We start from the raw sequence: 17717 nt of genomic DNA on the forward strand, positions 1-17717 counted from the left end.
AAATAAATTTTGTTGAAAGCTTGAAGCCAAGCTTCGATTAAATTTTTGGATGGATTCGGAGTTTTAGGTGGTCCTAATACGGCGAGCCGGCATCAGATATGTGATGATTACACTTTATTGAATATCTTTATATAAAACTTTCATCCAATTTATAAAAGAAATGCTAAAACCAAAAACTGTAAAGAATTAAATAAATATTCCCAAGAAACCCTATCGAAAGCTTTATCCTGATCAAGATTGATAAAACATGCTGAAAAATAACAGGGTAAAATATCACACTTTAGTATTAAGTCTTTAAAATGGCGAGGTAAATAAATTCCATCGAGCCTACAACCTATTGGATTATTTTTATTATTATTACACCACGTGACTGATCTCTTATTAGGATGAATGGAACGAAAAGAATCTATAAGTTTGAATTTACTAATAATTTGGGAAAATATTTTAGAACCAGAAGTGCCACGTTCAGAATTACCACCTATTTTGTCTATATTCGTATCAATAATAAGATTATAATCACGTTAAAGCAATAGGTTGTTAGAAGTAACAAAATTTGGAAATATACTTTCAAAGAAATCATTTCGTTCTGTATCTAAAACAGGTGCATAAATATTACAAATACGAAATTTATTATCATTTAGTTGACAGTCAGCATAGATAAATCTGCCGTCAAAATCTGCTTGATAACTACAAAGTTTCATATCAGCATTCACAAAAATAATCGCAACACCACATCTGTTGTTTTGACCAAAACTCCATAGAATTTTATTCTCTAAGTTTAACCTCTTTTCAATAGATTTAGATAAATTAAAATTATCAACATGGGTTTCTTGTAAACAAAGAACGTCAATATTACTAGAAGAAAGAAATATTTTAAGATCATTTATTTTATCATGGGATCTTACTCCATTTATGTTAAAAGTATATAAGTTTAAATCAGTCATTGTGTATTTTAGTATTTTTAAAATATATATGAAAACTATATTTAGAAAAATAAAACAAGGGAAATAATTGTTGAATGATTTCGTAGTAAAAGGAGAGAGTTACTGTCGGGAAAAAAAACTGTGTAGGGAAGAGCCAAAGGTCGTATCTCAGTAAAAATACGAAAATTCAATATGTATTCAAGTAAAACGGCAGTAATTATTGTACCTATACATTTAAGCAGTCGATATTGAAAAAACAAGAAAATAGATTTATCGGATAGGTCGACGAGAAAACTGTGAAGAGATTTTGTATAAGTTTTATCGAGTTTTGCATGACTAAACATACAGCAAGAATAACGGCATGGAAACAATTTTGTTAAAATAACAATTAGACGGATAATTAGATGTATGATAAAGAAAATATTTGAAGTACATTTCAGGAATGTATAGTATACATGTAAATTATTACTCTCTGTTTAGATATACAAAATTGGTGAGCGAAAAAACGGTAAATAATGAAAAATACCAAATTATAGATTGGAATGTTAGGAAAAAAGGACGTACATGTATATGACGAAAGATAGACTTATAATTATGTTTAAGAAGAAAAAAAACGCTTAAATAAGAAAACAGCATTATGAGCAGAAAAAATGATAGGTAAGTATTGGTAAGAATACATATATATACATAAAATTTAACTCCCCTGACCAAGGTGACTGTCCCAGACTCTGCCTGACTTCTCGGACTCGACCGGGGATTCATCAAGCACCAAAGGTGAACCCTAATCCTCGTCGTCGAGCACCGAGAAAGGGTTAGAAACCGAAATAACGGGGGGGGGGGCCTTGGACTTACCTTTAGTGGGGGTAAGTTTTTTATGGAAAGAATCCTGAAGCTCACCATCAGTGGAGTCTTGACTTCTTTTCTTCCCTCTTATGTCCGACTGTTGTTCTTGTTGTTGTTCGTCATTCGTGTCATTCTTCACATCAACATCATTCATCTTATCATCTGTTCCATCATCATTCCCCGTCTCATTCTCTTTAACGCCCTCCGTCTTGTCTTCAATACTTTCATCCTTTTCAGGCTCCTCTTGGTCATTCCTCGATTCAACAGGGATATCCGTCGGCCTGTTTCTAAAAAAGCTAGGGCACATTTTCTTTATATGACCAATCTTTTTACATAAGAGGCATAAAGGTGGCCTGCCGCCACCTGTTATGAGGCAAGCATTGCCACAGTCAAACTCAACTAAATGAGGGAATTCTCGACGCTGAATTTCAGTAACTTCAGCTGTTACAGAGAATATCCCATTTTTTATCTTGTTATTATTCTGACCATAATGGCTAAAATCATGTTTAACCTCGATTATGTGTCCATAATCTTCAAAAATGGACTTCACACTATCTAGTGACAAGCAGGTAGCCAGTGTACCCTGTAATGAGATAATTGCTTTTTCAGAGCAACAATATAGAAGGTTTTGTTTCCGACAACGTAAGAAGAAGATCTTACCTTATCAACGTCGTCCTTGTTTGTCAAAATAAAAAGAACCCCGTCTCTATTATCTTTTCCTTTCTGCAGGGCGGTAATTCTTGAAGGAGGGATTTCCAACTTCGCCAAGAGGTTACAAACGTCGGCAATTGAAGTGAAACCACTACTATACACTTTAATAGCATTCTCTACGTCTGCAGGATTGAAGAAATCTTTTATTTTAAACATTTTATTCCACTAAATTACAACAGTCTCCCGGTTAGCAGTTCAGATATACTCCGCCCCTGTGTGCATTTCCCACGAGCTTGATTTATTGTTTCAATTAGACAGGGGTTAGCGCGAACGCAGACCCCCACACAAATAAATTGGGTACCGAGTTACCCACATTAGGGGTAATCGCAGGTAAGTGCAATGGAAGGGTCTTTTCTTGGAAGCACTTTTTTTATCTTTTTCATAAATTTATTCAGAATATGTGCAAATAAAAATCCTACTGTAAAGCAGTAGGACCCGGTTTTAATAAGAGAAAAACTTAACAAATATATTTATATACATGTGAATTTTAACATTAACAAAATTTTTTATTAATAACACACGTGCATCCCATGCATACTTGATATCAACAATGTCACGTAATACGTGCCATCGTGGTCATCAAGCATGGATGGGACACCTTAACAACAACATACACTTAAATACATATCACTCTCGTGCATACCCGGTGTTCACAATCATTAGCTTTGCTAATTCTTGTGAACATACAAACATGCATGAGAGATCATAAACACTGAACAACGACATATAAGAAATAAAAGTACTGAGTAAATGTTGATTTTTTTTGTAATGTCCTGTATCACTGTATGTCATTTATTTTTTTTATTCACTTAACAATTATCATAGTATTTTATTTAACAAAATAAAACTTGAAATTTAATCAAGAAGACGTGTGTATTTCAAAGGTACAAATGAAAGAAACCGGGTTTACAATATATGTTAGTAATAATTATGAAAGATAAAGTTTTGGTATTTCTATATTTAATAAATCGTTAAATGAATTTGAATTACGTTTTATTTAAAGTGAAGAAAGATACATTTGGTATAGTTTTAAAAGTTAGAAAAGTTAAAAAGTAATAGAAAATCTTCACAATGTAAATTACGAAAGACAAGAAACCCCCAGATCGCGCAACCCCAAGATTCTGGGTGGGTAAAGTCCACAACCTCAGGTTGGCGCAAAATAGGCCCAAGCCTCATCAATAAGGTGTGAGACTCAGACGGGCCTCGGCGAATGACACCCCCAGCCGACTGTCTCGAAGCCTGAGAAAAACAGCCGACCCGAGGAATCACCGCCGAACCCCGTCCGACAAAAACGTGATATATATAAAAAGTAAAATCACTATGAAATTTTGAGTATGAAAATAACTTTATCTTTAAAAAGAAAGGTTAGGAGAAAAAAATACGATCCCAAAGCCGCATGAATGAAAACACACATACCTGAAAATATACAAAGAAAAATTCTTCAGATGAAACATGTATATATAATAATGAAGGAAATGATTGATATGAGGTAATGGTCCCAAACTGGGTTACAGTTACAATGAAAATGAGTGATATGAGAATGATATATAGAGATAATGAAATAATGATCCCTAGACTGGGTTACATAGTATAATGATTTATGAAATAAATAAATATATATATATATATACGTATCTATAAATGTTTTTATACGAAACAGGTAAGTGTTATGATGAAAACAAAATTATATTTAAAAATTAAAGTAATATTACAAGACGAAAATTGAATGTTTCAACCGCATGAGACAGACGTAGCTAAAGTATGCAAACTGGGCCAATCCGTCCCACACAGCTCCCCAGAAACAAAATAAAAGAAAACATTTTATGTAAATACAATATACAGACATATACAAAGTTCGCTCCCCTTTCCAGGATGACACTACCATCTCGAAGGAGTAAATAAACACCAAAGAGACAAACTGCCATCATCCAGAAAGGCACTATTACCAAAGCTTCGCGAAGCACGTGCTGCCAATAAAAAGCCCTGGTTCAGCTACGATAAGCTATTTATAGATGGGAAGCAGGTCCGCTTAACCGAGTCTGTCCAAAGCGGAACCGGAAGTACTTGCACAGATAATTCGTCTGCATACTAGGAAATATCGGAGGCTGAAGTCAAGGTGCTCTCATGGAACATTAATGGTCTGTCAACACATAAAATCGGGAACATTGACTTTGTAAAATATATTTGTAACTATGACATAATTTTCTTGTATGAGTCTTGGGCAAACGAGCACACAAAAATCAATATAAATGGTTATACTTGTTTAAACTGTTTTAGAAAATTTCAACACAAAAGATCAAAGCGCTGCAGCGGTGGAATTGTTGTCTATATAAATGAGAGTTTACAAAAGGGCATTTCTGTTGTTAAAACATACCATGATGCTATTATTTGGGTAAAACGTGATAAAAACTTTTTTAGCCTAGACATGGATATTTTTCTTGCAGGTGTTTATACATGGGTTGAAAATTCACCCGCTTATAACATTATAAATACTGATTTATTTGAATTGCTGCAGCAAGATATTAATAGTTATCAATCAAAAGGAAAGGTATTCTTGATAGGTGACTGGAATGCGCGTGTAGGGTTAAAAAGAGACTATATCGTGTGTGATCATATTATTGACTTTTTGAACGATGACAGTTATATGCCAGATACACCGTGTGAGCGAAAATCAATGGATAGAGTTACCAATACACTCGGCTCAAAACTTATTGATTTGTGCAAGTGTATGTCGTTAAGAATAGCGAACGGCAGATTAGCGAGCGATAATGAAGGCTCTTTTACATTTATAAACAGCTTTGGCTCAAGTTTAATAGACTATCTATTGTTAAGTGATCAAGATTTCCATAGTATTGATAATTTTTGTGTTGCACCATTTACTGAATGGTCTGATCATTGTGCCTTGTCATTCAATATTCTGTGTTGTTATAATAAGCAAACTATAAATCCTCCATATGAGAAAACTAGTATTAATTGGTCTGAACAAAATATAAAAATGAATTTAGAAGACATTTAATTGCAGAATTGCCTGTGTTAAACCGTTTTGTAGATGCATGTTCTATTAATTGTGACCGTGAAACTATAGACTCTTGTGTTCAAAGGTTTACATATGTTATGAATGATATAGCATTGCCACTTTTTAAGAAAACTACCATTATTGACCCAAATAGAGTAAAATGTGATAATAGAGTATGTTAAAGGGCTGAGTGGTTTGACGATGAATGTCGACAAGGTAAGTGTGCTTTTTTCGATTCACTTTCTGTTTATGATAGACACAAAACCGAGGAAAATAGGACTGAAATGTTGCGTTTAAAATGTTTGTATAAAATGTTAGTAAAACGTAAAAGAAAAAAAATTGAATGTGAAAAAATAAAACGAATTGAAAATTTACGTCATTCAAAACCAAAAGACTTTTGGAAGTTTTTTCGTAGAAAAAATGAGAAAGGAAGTGGCACATTAACTGTAGATGATTTTTTGAAATATGTTTCAAGTTTACAAAATGAATTTCAAACCCCTCTGAATAATGAAGCTGAGGAATTTTGCTCAGAATATGATTTTGATGCACATAGGTGTAGTTTTGAAGAGTTAGATAAGCCAATTACAACTACTGAAGTCGAATTTATTGTTAAAAAACTAAAAAGAAATAAAGCTTGTGGTAGTGATAATTAATTAAATGAATACTTTATAGAATGTTATGATATACTTTCGGCACATTTGGTAGATATTTTTAATGCAGTTTTGAATTCTGGACATTTTCCATCTGATTGGTCTAACGGTATTATAGTGCCTATCTTTAAAAAGAACGACCCATGCGATGTATGGAATTATAGAGGCATCACACTTGTTAGTAGTCTATCGAAACTTTTTACTGGAATTTTAAATAAACGACTTTATGATTGGTCCGAAAAAAATGATATACTAAGCGATGCTCAATTTGGTTTTCACAAGGGTCGTTCTACGGTAGATGCAGCATTTGTATTAAACGCTGTTGTACATAAGATTTTAAATGAAAACAAACGTTTGTATTGTTATATGGTTGATATGAAAAGAGCATTTGATAGTGTGTATTTAAACGGCCTATGGCTTAAATTGCATAAGTTAAGTATTGATGGAAAATTATTTGGAATATTAAGGGACTTGTATTCACAAGTTAAAGTTTGTATCAAGGGTTGTAACTCATATTCGGACTATTTTGAGTGTGCTGTAGGCTTAAAACAAGGAGAGGTTATGTCCCCTTTATTGTTCTCATTATTTGTTGATGATCTTGGGCTATTTTTACAAAGAGGGCATGACAGTGGTTTAACCTTAGATGATATTACTTTTATTCTAGACAAATGCTTTTTGCAGACGACATGGTTATTTTAAGTGACACTGTTTGCGATCTTCAAAATAGTCTAGATTTATTATATACATACTGAAACAAATGGGGCCTAGAAGTAAATACCTTCAAAACGAAAATAATTGTTTTTAGGAAAAGAGGTCACATAAAGCAAAATGAGCATTGGACATATAATAATGAAAACATGGAAATAATTGATAATTTTAATTACCTTGGGATTGTTTTTAACTATACGGGTACATTCAGTAAAGGCCTTAAGGCCTTAATATTTTGATGCATAATATAAAGGGATTAAATCTTAAACCTACTGTTATATGCCAACTTTTTGATGCTTTTGTAACAGCTACTCTTAATTATGGCTGCGAAATTTGGGGATTCAGTAAGTCAAAAGAAATTGAACGGATCCATCTGAAATTTTGTAAAATGTTATTAAATGTTAAATCTTCTTGTACAAATATGGGTGTGTATGGTGAATAAGGGCGCTATCCGCTTTACATTAACAGATATGTACGCATTATTAAATTCTGGTGTAAAATTGTATCGTCTACAAATATATTATTAAACAGATTATATGAAATTTTTTTGTAAATGTAATGTTATCAAAAATAACTGGGCATATCAAAAGAGTTGAACGAAATGAGCGTTATTGTATTTTTTGTCAAAACAGAGATATTGAAGATGAATACCATTTTGTTATATCATGTCCGTTGTACGAAGATTTTAGAAAACAATATATCAAAGCAAATTTTTATAGAAGACCAAATGTTATGAAATTTACAGAGCTTTTAAAGAGTGATAATCAAGCTATAATTAGAAATCTTTCCAAATTTGTTTACAATGCTTTAATACTTAGAATGTTTTTGCTATGTTAACTTTGCCAATTTTATGGAAGGAATTTACTTCACTTTGATTTTGTTTATGATATTGACTCATATATAAATGTAAACATTTTATTCATCCTCCACAAACAATATGTTGACAATGTAAATTGTGTTCACTGTTTTATGCAATTGTATGACAAAAAAACTGTACTGTTTACGTCAATAAAATTATCTATCTATCTATCCTGAAAAGAGAAGAAATCATCAACAGCAGACAGAGTATACACAAAAAATATACGAAATTAGAACTATAATGAACTTGGAGATTGATGAGAAAAAATATATATACTGCATAAGAGAGACTGGCTTGAGCATGCAAGCTGGGCCAATCTATCATATGCAATTCAAAAGAAAAAGACTTTATTTATTATACCTTGAGATTTAATTTTTTAACATAGAAATCAATAAAATGCATAACATTGAAAGAAATATCATTACTATTTAAGGTTACAAATCCATGTTTGGCCCAAACATTAAAAAAATTAAGTGAATTTAAACGTTTATAATCTAAGTATATTCGGTTACTTAAATGAATGAATAATTGTTCTAAAAGAGATCTTATCGAAATTTTCTTATTATGATGTTTAGCATTTAAACGAGTAGACCAAATCAAATATCTAGACAATGATAAAATAACTAAACATGTATATTTTATATCATTATTGACTTTTGGTAAATCGAAAAACCTAAAAACATTTTCACTGAACTTAATCTTCTTATCACTTATGATATGTAATGTTTGTTTGTTTGTTTGGATTTTACGGCACGTCAACACATAAATGGCCATATCGTGAATAAAAATAAAAAAGAGCCAATCAGATCTTTGAATACAAGTTTATCTCTTTCAAATAATCGATGATGTTTTTTGATGGAATTGTATTAAAGAGTTCTTTGAGTGAGTTTACATTATAAAATCTGTTACGGGCCTGTGAAAAATCATGACATTCCAGAAGAAAATGCTTGACAGTAAAATTTTCATTACAGCCTACACAGAAAGGGGTATTGTCATTCGTGAGGAGATAAGAATGGGTAACTTTACTGTGTCCAATTCGGCATCGAAGAAGAACTGTTTGATCATGGCGGTTTGACAAAGACAGAGATGGTGACACATCAAGAGATGGGTTTATATCATGAAGTTTATGAAAGACTGTATTGTACCAATTTGCTTTCCATTCAGATGAAACGAGTTTATTTATAGCCGGTCTAAAATCACAAGCAGGTAACAATAAGTCGTTTTTTTTGAAAATTTAAAGCTTGTTTAGCTAAAGCATCTACTTTTGCATTTCCTCGTATACCTACATGACTTGGAATCTAATATAATTTAACAGATTTTATTTTAAGTATATCATGAAATCGCAAAAGAAGTTTCGTTATCATGATATTGTCAGATTTTTTATTTTTAATGGATATTAAAACAGAAAGCGAGTCAGAAAATATAACAAATCTATCATGGGTATGGTGTTCTATGTATGACAATGCTAAATCTATAGCTTTCGCTTCAGCAGTAAAAATTGATGCATTATCTGATAACCTCATACTAGATGTAAAATCATTTTCATACACCGCCGCACCACCTTTGCAACCTTTCTTTGAACCGTCCGTATAAACATGTATAAAATTTTCATGTTCTTCCTTAATTGCTAGAAACTTCTCTTTGAAATGTTCATGTGAATTTGATGTTTTTTTATATTTGAAAGGTTAATATTTATTTCAGGGGAATTATAAGTCCAAGGTGGAACATCCTCATCGTCATTTTGAAGGATACTGACAGGATTAATTTTAAGTTTATCTAAATCATCTTTTAAACGAAGGCCTAATGGTTTAATTTCCTTTGGATTGTTAACAAATTTTCAATATAATTTGGTTTGAAAATAATATTTTTGGCTGGATTTTTGCTATTTGATGAAATTCTAGTTGCATATTGAAGTGATAGCTTTTTTTCGACGAAGTAAAAGCGATAGTTCCCCAGCTCACGCATATAGGCTTTCTACAGGTGAGGTGCGAAATGCACCTAAAGCTAAGCGTAAACCCTGGTGATGTATGGTATCTAGCTTTTGAAGATATGAATTTCTTGCAGACCCATATACAACAGAACCATAATCTAATTTTGATCGAATAAGACTTCTGTTTAATTTCAGTAATGTGGAAGAATTTGATCCCCAATTTGTACTTGATAAAACCTTAAGTAAATTTAAAGCTTTAAGGCATTTAGTTTTAAAATGTTTAATATGTGGTATAAAAGAAAGTTTTTTGTCAAATATAATTCCTAAAAACTTAGCTTCATCAACTACTGGAATTTTAGAACCAGATATGTTAAGTTCAGGGTCATTATGGTGTTTCCGCAATCGACAAAAATGAACACATTGAGTTTTTGACTTTGAAAATTTAAAACCATTTTCTATTGCCCACTTTTGGATTTTATCTAAATTATGTTGAAGTTGCCTTTCAATTGTTCTCATACTTTTCGATCGATATGTAATAAATATATAAATATACTATTAAAGGGCTTATAGTAAGAACATTCAATAAATAAGAGACAGTTTCAATACCGTTGCAAAAATAACATGATTTTTTCTTAGAAATTCGTTTACAATATAGAAAATAATCAACATATACGAAATCGTGTACTAATCTATAACAGATATTCTTATGGATTGGATCAATTGCACTTGAAAAAATATTCGAACTGATTTGTGGAAATAAATTAACACACTTAATGTTTTAATCTGTGTCTAATAAGTAAATATAAAAAAATTTTGAAGGTGAACCAACAAATTTATAATCTGGTATTTTATCAATTAGAACGTTAAAGGCTGAAAACATTGTTTATAAAAAGGTGGAATAAATTCACTATCAGGAAAATTATTTTCTTGTAAAGTTTCTTTATGGTGTCTTAATTGAAAACCAATCCAATTTTAAGAGGAGAGAATACCATCTTAATTTAATATTGGGAATGTTCAATCTGCCGTCTTTAAAAGGTAGATATAATGTTTTCCTCGAAATAGGTTCAAAACATGAATTCCATATAAATCTAAAAGATGCTCTTTGGAACAAAATTAAATAATGGTCTGGAATAATATCTGCCGTAATTAAACAAATAATTTTGAAAAAGCTACGAATTTAGAATAGTACTTTTACCTTTAAACGAAAAACAATTTGACGATACAAGATTTAATACTCTAGAAAATTTAAGAAAACGATCATGCCAAATTTTATCTGAATCTATATTATACCCAAAATAATACCTTCATAATTTACAATTTTGAACCCAAGATATGCCAAAAGGATGATCAGACCTATTTTTCCATTTACCTAAATATAAACCATTTGATTTCCTATAATTAATTTTAGACCCTGAAACTTGCTGAAATATTTTACCTTCATGAAAAAATTCTTTAATTGACAAATTATCTGGAAGTATAGTTGTATTATCGTCTGCATATAATGACATCTTGACCTCAAACTTACCACCTTGAACTATTATACCTTCAATTTTGGGATTATCTTGAACTTTTTTAGCAAATGGCTCTAAACATAAAACATATAAAAGAGGAGAAAGAGAACAACCTTGACGGACAGAACGCGAAAGTGAGAAAGGATCTGATATATGGTGATTAATGATTACACTAGACTGAATATCTTTATACAAAACTTTAATCCAATTAATAAAATTAATGTTAAACCCAAAAGAATGTAAAGTATTAAATAAATATTCCCACGAAACCCTATCAAAAGCTTTTTCCTGATCTAAATTAATAAAACATGCTTTTAAGTTTTTTTGTTCGACATAATCAAAAATATTTCTAAGTAAATGTATATTATCGAAAATAGATCTACCTTTTATAGAACATGTCTGAGATATACCTATAATATTTGGTAAGACATTAGATAATCTATTAGTTAATATTTTGGATAAAATTTTACGATCAATATTTAGGAGAGATATAGGGCGATAATTTTTCATTAATTTTGAATTATTTTTATCTTTACAAATCAACGTAATATAAGACAACTTTTGGGAAGTAGACATTTCACCTGATTCATAACAAATTTGAAAAACTTTTAATAAAACATCGCCAAATAAATGAAAAAAAACTAATGTAAAATAAAGAAGAAAGACCGTCATTACCAGGAGATTTTGTATAATCCATTTGTTTAACGGAATTATTTATTGGACAAGTAAGCAGTAAATTATCAGGTGAATTGACTTGTGATAAATTATTTAAAAAATGAGAGGAAAGGTCTGAATTAACAGGTTCTTCTGTATATAAATTTTTATAAAAATTACGAAAACTGTCTAAAATATCTAATGATTAACTTTAAATTTCGTCATTATCATTAATTTCGAAAATTGTTTTATCAGAACCTTTTGACTGTTCGAAATTACAAAAATATTTAGATGGATTTTCATAGCCATCAATTAACTGTGTTTTACTTCTAATAATTTGACCTTTTGAATATCTATTTTCTAAAAGTTTAAGTTTAGATAAAATCTCTTCTTTTTCGAGTAAATCAGTTGTGTTTTGATATTGAGATCTAAGTTTATTTATTTCTGAAAAAGTTTCTTTATTTTTACTTTTACTATAGTCTATACAAAAATCTTTAATTAATGATTTCATTTTATCCCACCACTCTAAAGTATAACATTCGGTTCTTGAAATAATTGCCAATAAAATTCGAAATTTTTTATAAAAGTTTCATCATCTAAAATACTGTTATTTAATTTCCAATATGATTTGCCAAAAGTATTGTTTCATTTAATTAAAGTTTAAGAAATACAAAATCATGATCAGAAAAACAACAAGGTAAAATGTTACACTTAAGTATTAAGTCTTTATAATGGCGAGGTAAATAAATTCGATCTACAACCTATTAGATTATTTTTATTACACCACGTGACCAATCTCTTATTAGGATGAATAAAACGAAAAGAATCTATAAGTTTAAATTTACTAATAATTTGGGAAAATATTTTAGAACCAGAAGTGCCACGTTCAAGATCACCACCTATTTTGACAAAATTTGGAAAAATAGTTTCGAAAAATTCATTACGTTCTGTATCTAAAACCGGTGCATAAATATTACAAATATGAAATTTATTGTCATTTAGTTGACAGTCAGCATAGATAAATCTGCCGTCAAAATCTGCTTGATAACTACAAAACTTCACATCAGCATTCACCAAAATTATCGCAACACCACATCTGTTGCTTTGACCGAAACTCCATAGAATTTTATTCTCTAAGTTTAACTTCTTTTCAATAGATTTAGATAAAATAAAATTGTCAACATGGGTTTCTTGTAAACAAAGAACGTCAATATTACTAGAAGAAAGAAACATTTTAAGATCATTTATTTTATCATAGGATCTTAATCCATTTATATTTAAAGTGTATAAGTTTAAATCAGTCATTATGAATTATGAAGGTGAAAACTATATTTAGAAATATAAGACAAGGGAAATAAATGTTGAATGTTTTCATAGTTAAAGGAGAGAGTTATTGTAAGGGGAGATAAAAGGTCAAGGTTAGCGTATATTTCAGTAAAAATATAAAAGTACAAGGCAGTAATTATTGTACGTTTAGACAGACGATATCGGAAAAGTAACAAAAGAGTATAATGTTAGGTAAACTCGAAAAACGCAAAAAGACTTTGTATAAAATATATCGGTTTTTGCATGACTGAACATATAGCAAGAATAGTGGTATGAAAACAATCTTGTTAAAATAACAATTAGACGGCTAGTGTGAATTATAATCTTGAAAATATTTGGAGTATATGACAGGAATGCGTAGTACATGTAAATTACTCTGTATTTAGATACACAGTTTTGTTTGATAAGAAAATAGTTTATGTTATAAAGAAGTGATTGATAACGGTTAATTTGGAAAAACACTGATTCGTCCCTCTAATCATGTCTTGCTGTTGTTGTTGTTGCTGATGTTGTTGCTGGTCCTGTTCATCATTCATTCTATCGTCGTCATCATCATCACTATCATCATCACCAATATTATCACCTTCATCATGCTCATCACTCATCACATGCTCATCTCTCACCTGCTCATGTTCTTCTCTCATCTGTGTGTACTCTTCTTGCGCTTTGCCTTCATTAATTTTCTTCTCCGCGTCTGAAATGCTCTTTTGAATTTTATAATATGATGGCTCAACATGAGTTTGACCACTACAGGAGTTCCTATAGTGGCCAACCTGAAAATATTTTAAGCAAAGTGGTGGCCTGCCCTGTATAGTGAGCAAAGCTCTCCCGCCGCATTGAAATTTCATGAGATGAGGAATCTTTTGTTTTTCAATCTCGTCAACCTCTAACTTCACCAATCTCACACCAGCTTTGAAATGACGCTTTCCAACATCTATATAACCAGAAGTAACATCTAGCACGCTAAGTAGAGCCTCTACAACAGCATTGGAGGCAAAAACAGGGAGCCAATGGACTCTAACAAACACAAGTTGTCTCCCATTGTAAATCATACGAATCGATTTATTGTTCACTTTGAATAATTCATGTTTAATCAAAGAGTCAATTTGCAAAGGAGAAGTGAAAACCACAGTCACCTCCTTATCTCCCATCCCTCGGGCAATCGTCTCAACTTGTTCCACTGGAATGTTGTTGGAACGAAAAATCTCGACCACATCATTCACCGACACCGATCCGTAGTAAATTGAGTTACTGAATTTCACAGACCTCTTCATCACATCTATATCAAAAAGGGCCTCAACCAGAGGGGGTCATTCGACGATGGCTTGCATCCTGAAATAGATACTTAAATCAACGATAAATAATTTATCACGGTAGCTTCTGTACCAGGTAAGTATTCCTCAACTCCGACAATGAAACATTTTATTCCACTAAATTACAACAGTTCAGTTCATTAGCAGTTCAGATATACTCCGCCCCAGTGTACAACTTTCACACCACGAGCCAAACGCCCAAAGTCTGTAAAAAGAATAGCCAGTCATAGGCTCTATTTATTTTTACAACTAACATATGACCGCTACAATAACGGTCATCTCCCGCTCCTTATTTACTGAATTCCTAATTCGAGCTACCATCCGACGTTCGGAAAACATATTCAGTACGTTGAACTGACATTTTTATTAGCCTGATGTGATTCAAATCGCCTTTTCTTACCCTATTTATTTCGAAGTGTCAGGCTGCACTAATAGTGGAGGCGGCGACGTGACCACCATGGAGCTGATGCTTCTGACGTTACGTCTTTTACGTCATTTCCTGTACATGTTGACGTTATTATACAATAAGGCTTTTGCCAGCATCATATCCCGTGCCTCATTCCGTCCATTTCGTGAATAGATATTTTGCAACATGTTCATAGCTTGTGCAGGTTGTATACTAGCTGGGAGAAATTTTTCCACAATACTTTTACTCAACTAAAATACAACAAAAATACCAAATACACACACTACCCAGCCTGTATGGTCCGCGAATATTTCTTGTTTTCTCCTTATTTTCGGGCATTTTTCACAATATGACAGATAGAATTCATTAAACTTCATCTGAAGTTGAAAAAATTGAAAAATTGAAAAAAAAATATTATGATGTTCTTCCGGTTTGCCTTTTAAAATGATAGAAGTGGACTCGTTCCAACATTTATACAGTGCTGTCCTTTCTGTTCATATATGGAACTATCCCTTATTTTTGTAGAATTATTTGCCGGCTAAGACAAATATACATTGCATTTTTTGCTAAAGTATTTCTTTCCTCACCATTAGTTAATACTAAGAGATTCCACATACATGCACAACCGTATGCACGAGCAATAGGCGAACTTTCATTCGCTTCCGGGGTCTCCGTCTCTGGGTGGTTAAGTCGTACCGTCCATGAACAGGCTCAATCAAACCGAGCCTGCAACATTTTCAATTTTGCCGTGTTGGGCTTTCTTTAGGGATTCTGTATTTGTCTGTTTCAGACCAAGCAGAAATCTGGCAACCTAAAGGAATTATAGGAATAAATTTAAAAAATCTTCTTCTAAATTCTGGAAACAAAGTGATAAAGACCCAAAAGGCCTAGAGCTTAGATATTTTGCATAATGCATTGTCTGGGTGACTCTTACCAAGATTGTTCAAATTATAGCCAAGGGGTCAAAATCGGCCCCGTCCCGGGTTCATTGATTTTCACTTTATGTACATATAGCTTACATATTTTGCATAAGGAATTGTCTGGTAGACCTTTACCTAGATTGTTTAAATTATAGCCCTGGGTTTAAATCGGCCTCGCCCGGGGGTCATTTTGTTGTTCTTATAGGTATATAGTAAAAACTTATAGTAAAAAATTAAAAAAAAATATTCTAGTAATTGACAAATGCTAGAGGTTAGATAGTTTTTATGAAACATTGTGTAGTGAACCGAACCTCTAGCAAGATCGTTCAAATCATAGTCCTGGGGTCACCCCCCCCCTTCCGGCGTCATTGATTTTCAGTATAAACATATTTAAAAAAATCTTATTGTCTGAAGGTACAAGGCTTTGATCTTTAATATTTGTTAAATGATATCATCTATAGGTACTCTACCAAAAATTGTTCAAATTTTGCCTCTAGTGTCATAATTAGCCCCGCCACGGGGGCCATAGGTATTCCTTATATGTTTATAGTTAAAATCCTTTTCTTTAAATTTAAAAAGGCTAAAGTAAAGATAATTTGCATGAAACATTGTGTAGTGAACATCTAGCAAGATTGTACAAATTAAAGCCCTGGGGTCAATATTGGTCCCATCCCAGGGGTCATTGATTTTTACTTTGTACATATAGAAAAGGTACAAGGCTTAAAGATTTGATATTTGGTATATAATATCATCTATGGGTCCTTTTCTAAAGTTGTTTTAATTATACCCTACGTGTAAAAATTGCCCTGCCAAAAGAGGCGATAGTTTTCCTTATATACTTATAAAAAAATTCTCTTATCTGAATTGACAAAAGCTAGAGTTAAATATATTGCATGAGACTATACCAAGTGGACTTCTACCAAGATCGTTCAAATTATAGCCCTGGTGTCAAAATTGGGGGTCATTGATTTTCATAATGTACATATAGTAAAAAAAATATTTTTGTCTTAAGGTACAAAGCATAGAGCTTTGATGTTTACTATATGATATCGTCTATAGGTCCTCTGCCAAAGTTCAAATATTTCCCCTGGTGTCAAAATTGGCCCTGCCCGGGGGCAGTGATTCTCATTATGTACATATGGTAAAAACAGAAAATAAAACAAATCTTTTCTGAATTTGTCAAATTTTGTAATCTGTCAAATTTTGTAACAATAGGTAGAGGCTGCAGCCAAGGAGACCCGCTTTCTTGTTACATCTTTATTTTATGTGCTGAAATTCTCTCTCTTAAGATAAGAAACTGTAAAGAAATAAAAGGTATAAAGATAAATAATTAAGAACATAAATTATCTCAATTTGCGGATGATACAATTTTGATATTGGACGGGTCAAGTAATTCCTTAAATCAGGCACTGTGATGTGTTATCGAAATTTGCTCATATAGCTGGACTAAATGTAAACTCTGATAAAACAAAAGTAATTTGGATAGGAAAAAATAAATACTCATCAAATAGTATAAAAACGCGATGGAAATTATCATGGGACCAACATAATTTCAAAATGCTGGGCAGTATTTTTGATGTAAATTTGAAACAAATGATACATATAAACTATGAAGATAAATTAATTAAGATTCAAATTTGATAAATCATTGGAAAAGAATTCTCACTCCAATAGGAAAAATGGTAGTTATCAAAACGCTTTTAATTTCAATTTTAAACCATCTTTTTATAGCCCTACCATCACCACCTCAGAACATGATAAATAAACTTAATAATATATTTTATGATTTTATATGGCAAGGGAATGTTAAAATAAAAAATACTGTTATGGTTCAAAGACTATTCAGAGGAGGTTTAAAAATTTTAAACTTAAATACTTTTATAATGGCTTTAAAGATAAGCTGGTTCAAAAAGAATGATTAGCGATTGCCTGTTGGAAAAACATTAT

This window comes from Ruditapes philippinarum, unplaced genomic scaffold (genome assembly GCF_026571515.1).
Source record: "Ruditapes philippinarum isolate M1 unplaced genomic scaffold, ASM2657151v2 ctg2947_1_1_1_1, whole genome shotgun sequence".
In the NCBI taxonomy this organism is placed as follows: domain Eukaryota; kingdom Metazoa; phylum Mollusca; class Bivalvia; order Venerida; family Veneridae; genus Ruditapes; species Ruditapes philippinarum.